The following is a 6,000-nucleotide window of genomic DNA, read 5'->3' as shown; positions in this document are numbered from 1 at the left end:
ATGGCAGTAGATGTAGACATAACCTATTTGGTTATTGGGAGCACTGGCGAGGGCCTACTAATGGCAGTAGACTAGACATAACACTATTTGGTTATTGGGCATGGCGAGGGCCTACTAATGGCGTAGATGTAGACAAATAACACTATTTGGTTATTGGAGCATGGCGAGGGCCACTAATAGTCAGTAGATGTAGACATAACACTATTTGGTTATTGGGCATGGCGAGGGCCTACTAATGGCAGTAGAGTAGACATAACACTATTTGGTTATTGGGAACATGGCGAGGGCCTACTAATGGCAGTAGACATAACACTATTTGGTTATTGGAGCAATGGCGAGGGCCTACTAATGGCAGTATGACATAACACTATTTGGTTATTGGGAGCATGGCGAGGGCCTACTAATGGCAGTAGACATAACACTATTTGGTTATTGGGAGCATGGCGAGGGCCTACTATGGCAGTAGACATAACACTATTTGGTTATTGGGAGCATGGCGAGGGCCTACTAATGGCAGTAGACATAACACTATTTGGTTATTGGGAGCATGGCGAGGGCCTACTAATGGCAGTAGACATAACACTATTTGGTTATTGGGAGCATGGCGAGGGCCTACTAATGGCAGTAGACATAACACTATTTGGTTATTGGGAGCATGGCGAGGCCTACTAATGGCAGTAGACATAACACTATTTGGTTATTGGGAGCATGGCGAGGGCCTACTAATGGCAGTAGACATAACACTATTTGGTTATTAGTGGAGCATGGCGAGGCCTACTAATGGCAGTAAAGACATAACACTATTTGGTTATTGGAGCATGGCGAGGGCCTACTAATGGCAGTAGACACATAACACTATTTGGTTATTGGGAGCATGGCGAGGGCCTACTAATGGCTCATAGACATAACACTATTTGGTTATTGGAGAGCATGGCGAGGGCCACTAATGGCAGTAGACATAACACTATTTGGTTATTGGGAGCATGGCGAGGGCCTACTATGGCATAGACATAACACTATTTGGTTATTGGGCCATGGCGGGCCTACTAATGGCAGTTAGACATAACACTATTTGGTTATTGGGAGCATGGCGAGGGCATGACACAGATACAGGTACTCAGATACAGGAGCTCTCCACAGACAGATACAGGTACTAGTCACATGGAACATCACTGTCCAACGACACAGATACAGGTACTAGTCACATGGAACATCACTATCCAACGACACAGATACAGGTACTAGTCACATGGAACATCACTGTCCAGCGACACAGATACAGGTACTAGATACAGGAGCTCTCCACAGACAGATACAGGTACTAGTCACATGGAACATCACTGTCCAACGACACAGATACAGGTACTAGTCACATGGAACATCACTATCAAGACACAGATACAGGTACAGATACATGACATCACTATCCAACGACACAGATACAGGTACTAGTCACATGGAACATCACTATCCAACGACACAGATACAGGTACTAGTCACATGGAACATCACTGTCCAACGACACAGATACAGGTACTAGTCACATGGAACATCACTGTCCAACGACACAGATACAGGTACTAGTCACATGGAACATCACTGTCCAATGACACAGATACAGGTACTCAGATACAGGAGCTCTCCACAGACAGATACAGGTACTAGTCACATGGAACATCACTGTCCAACGACACAGATACAGGTACTCGTCACATGGAACATAACTGTCCAATGACACAGATACAGGTACTAGTCACATGGAACATCACTGTCCAACGACACAGATACAGGTACTAGTCACATGGAACATCACTGTCCAACGACACAGATACAGGTACTAGTCACATGGAACATCACTGTCCAACGACACAGATACAGGTACTAGTCACATGGAACATCACTGTCCAACGACACAGATACAGGTACTAGTCACATGGAACATCACTGTCCAACGACACAGATACAGGTACTAGTCACATGGAACATCACTGTCCAACGACACAGATACAGGTACTAGTCACATGGAACATCACTGTCCAACGACACAGATACAGGTACTAGTCACATGGAACATCACTGTCCAATGACACAGATACAGGTACTCAGATACAGGAGCTCTCCACAGACAGATACAGGTACTAGTCACATGGAACATCACTGTCCAACGACACAGATACAGGTACTAGTCACATGGAACATCACTGTCCAACGACACAGATACAGGTACTAGATACATGGAACATCACTGTCCAACGACACAGATACAGGTACTAGATACATGGAACATCACTGTGACGGTTCAGAGAGAAAATGTCTGCCCCAGTGTAATATTTAATTCAATCATTTTATTTTAATAACTAAAGTGCAGACATACAAAATGATATAAAAAATATATAATTTCACTTAAAAAATATGATTAACAACTTTTTTGGGGATACTAAAAGAATAATACGTTAATTTGATTAAATACACTATTTCAGCGTTACATAAGACATTCAAATGCATCAAATGTACAACAAATATTAAGATAAATATCTCTTAAAGAGCCACTCCACTTTTCAACCTCATGTTCATTATCTCATTATCTCCAGCCAACCTCATGTTCATTATCTCCAGTCAACCTCATGTTCATTATCTCATTATCTCCAGCCAACCTCATGTTCAATATCTCCAGCCAACATCATGTTCATTATCTCCAGTCAACATCATGTTCATTATCTCCAGGCAACCTCATGTTCAATATCGCATTATCTCCAGCCAACCTCATGTTCATTATCTCATTATCTCCAGCCAACCTCATGTTCATTATCTCATTATCTCCAGTCAACCTCATGTTCATTATCTCATTATCTCCAGTCAACCTCATGTTCATTATTTCCAGCCAACCTCATGTTAATTATCTCATTATCTCCAGCCAACCTCATGTTCATTATCTCATTATCTCCAGCCAACATCATGTTCATTATCTCATTATCTCCAGCCAACCTCATGTTCATTATCTCATTATCTCCAGCCAACTTCATGTTCGTTATCTCATTATCTCCAGTCTTCTCATTATCTCCAGTCAACCTCATGTTCATTATCACCAGTCAACCTCATGTTCATTATCCCATTATCTCCAGTCAACCTCATGTTCATTATCTCATTATCTCCAGTTAACATCATGTTCATTATCTCATTATCTCCAGCCAACATCATGTTCATTATCTCATTATCTCCAGTTAACATCATGTTCATTCTCATTATCTCCAGCCAACCTCATGTTCATTATCTCACTATCTCCAGCCAACCTCATGTTCATTATCTCATTATCTCCAGTCAACCTCATGTTCATTATCGCATTATCTCCAGCCAACCTCATGTTCATTATATCATTATCTCCAGCCAACTTCATGTTCATTATCTCCAGCCAACCTCATGTTCACTATCACCAGCCAACCTCATGTTCATTATCTCATTATCTCCAGTCAACCTCATGTTCATTATCGCATTATCTCCAGCCAACCTCATGTTCATTATATCATTATCTCCAGCCAACGTCATGTTCATTATCTCCAGCCAACCTCATGTTCATTATCTCATTATCTCCAGTCAACATCATGTTCATTATCTCATTATCTCCAGCCAACCTCATGTTCATTATCTCATTATCTCCAGCCAACCTCATGTTCATTATCTCATTATCTCCAGCCAACTTCATGTTCATTATCTCCAGTCAACCTCATGTTCATTATCTCCAGTCAACCTCATGTTCAGTGTCTCATTATCTCCAGCCAACCTCATGTTCATTATCTCCAGCCAACCTCATGTTCATGATCTCCAGCCAACATCATGTTCATTATCTCCAGCCAACCTCATGTTCATTATCGCATTATCTCCAGCCAACACCATGTTCATTATCTCCAGCCAACCTCATGTTCATTATCTCATTATCTCCAGCCAACCTCATGTTCATTATCTCATTATCTCCAGCCAACTTCATGTTCATTATCTCCAGCCAACCTCATGTTCATTATCTCATTATCTCCAGCCAACCTCATGTTCATTATCTTATTATCTCCAGCCAACCTCATAGTTTCACCTCGGAATTTGACGTATTATGGATTAATGTTGATTCTTTACGCATTAATTCTGCATAGTTACAAGGTTAATTCCGCATGGTTAATTCATTACAGGGTTAATTCCACGTGGTTACAGGGTTAATTCCGTTTGGTTACAGGGTTAATTCCACGTGGTCACATGGTTAATTCCGTTTGGTTACAGGGCTAAAACAAAAGGGTTAGTTTAGGTATTACTTCTGAGTGGTTAAGGTTAGGGCTATGGTTTGGGGGAAGGCTTAAAACAAAATAAGCTTCCATCAAGTATCATCAGGTATTCTCCCGGCTTGTTAGAGCGTTGTGGACTGCCGTGGTGCAGGGCTCTGAAGCAGCATGTTAGAGCGTTGTGGACTGCCGTGGTGCAGGGCTCTGAAGCAGCATGTTAGAGCGTTGTGGACTGCCGTGGTGCAGGGCTCTGAAGCAGCATGTTAGAGCGTTGTGGACTGCCGTGGTGCAGGGCTCTGAAGCAGCATGTTAGAGCGTTGTGGACTGCCGTGGTGCAGGGCTCTGAAGCAGCATGTTAGAGCGTTGTGGACTGCCGTGGTGCAGGGCTCTGAAGCAGCATGTTAGAGCGTTGTGGACTGCCGTGGTGCAGGGCTCTGAAGCAGCATGCTAGAGCGTTGTGGACTGCCGTGGTGCAGGGCTCTGAAGCAGCTTGTTAGAGCGCTGTGGACTGCCGTGGTGCAGGGCTCTGAAGCAGCATGTTAGAGCGTTGTGGACTGCCGTGGTGCAGGGCTCTGAAGCAGCTTGTTAGAGCGTTGTGGACTGCCGTGGTGCAGGGCTCTGAAGCAGCATGTTAGAGCGTTGTGGACTGCCGTGGTGCAGGGCTCTGAAGCAGCATGTTAGAGCGTTGTGGACTGCCGTGGTGCAGGGCTCTGAAGCAGCATGTTAGAGCGCTGTGGACTGCCGTGGTGCAGGGCTCTGAAGCAGCATGTTAGAGCGTTGTGGACTGCCGTGGTGCAGGGCTCTGAAGCAGCTTGTTAGAGCGTTGTGGACTGCCGTGGTGCAGGGCTCTGAAGCAGCTTGTTAGAGCGCTGTGGACTGCCGTGGTGCAGAGCTCTGAAGCAGCATGTTAGAGCGTTGTGGACTGCCGTGGTGCAGGGCTCTGAAGCAGCTTGTTAGAGCGTTGTGGACTGCCGTGGTGCAGGGCTCTGAAGCAGCATGTTAGAGCGCTGTGGACTGCCGTGGTGCAGGGCTCTGAAGCAGCATGTTAGAGCGCTGTGGACTGCCGTGGTGCAGGGCTCTGAAGCAGCATGCTTGGTCTGACCACGCTTCGTCTCCGAGCATCTTGAGTTTGTGCCAGTGCTCGGGAAATGTTTTCTTATGGTAAGCGGAGAAGAAGGCATATATCGACGTACCAAGGACCTTTCCAAACGTCTGACATCTAATGCTGTTTATAGTGACCAGTCTGCTTCAGCACAATACCGGTGTCTACATACCGTATGCTATTTATAGTGACCAGTCTGTTTCAGCACAATACCAGTGTCTACATACCGTATGCTATTTATAGTGACCAGTCTGCTCCAGCACAATACCAGTGTCTACATACCGTATGCTATTTATAGTGACCAGTCTGCTCCAGCACAATACCAGTGTCTACATACCGTATGCTATTTATAGTGACCAGTCTGCTCCAGCACAATACCAGTGTCTACATACCGTATGCTATTTATAGTGACCGGTCTGCTCCAGCACAATACCAGTGTCTACATACCGTATGCTATTTATAGTGACCAGTCTGCTCCAGCACAATACCGGTGTCTACATACCGTATGCTGTTTATAGTGACCAGTCTGTTTCAGTACAATACCAGTGTCTACATACCGTATGCTGTTTATAGTGACCAGTCTGCTCCAGCACAATACCAGTGTCTACATACCGTATGCTATTTATAGTGACCAGT

At 44.6% G+C, this 6,000-nt stretch overlaps 1 protein-coding gene across 1 annotated transcript in view; it reads left to right on the top strand.

Moving 5' to 3' along the window:
• Positions 1–6,000, top strand: part of kitb (KIT proto-oncogene, receptor tyrosine kinase b) — a 73,181-nt gene that overhangs the window by 16,254 nt on the left and 50,927 nt on the right. The gene's annotated exons all lie outside the window — the stretch shown is intronic.

Source organism: Salvelinus namaycush, unplaced genomic scaffold, assembly GCF_016432855.1.
Source record: "Salvelinus namaycush isolate Seneca unplaced genomic scaffold, SaNama_1.0 Scaffold119, whole genome shotgun sequence".
NCBI lineage: Eukaryota > Metazoa > Chordata > Actinopteri > Salmoniformes > Salmonidae > Salvelinus > Salvelinus namaycush.
Note: the sequence above shows the minus strand (reverse complement) of the source record. Positions and strands in the feature narration are given on the sequence as shown.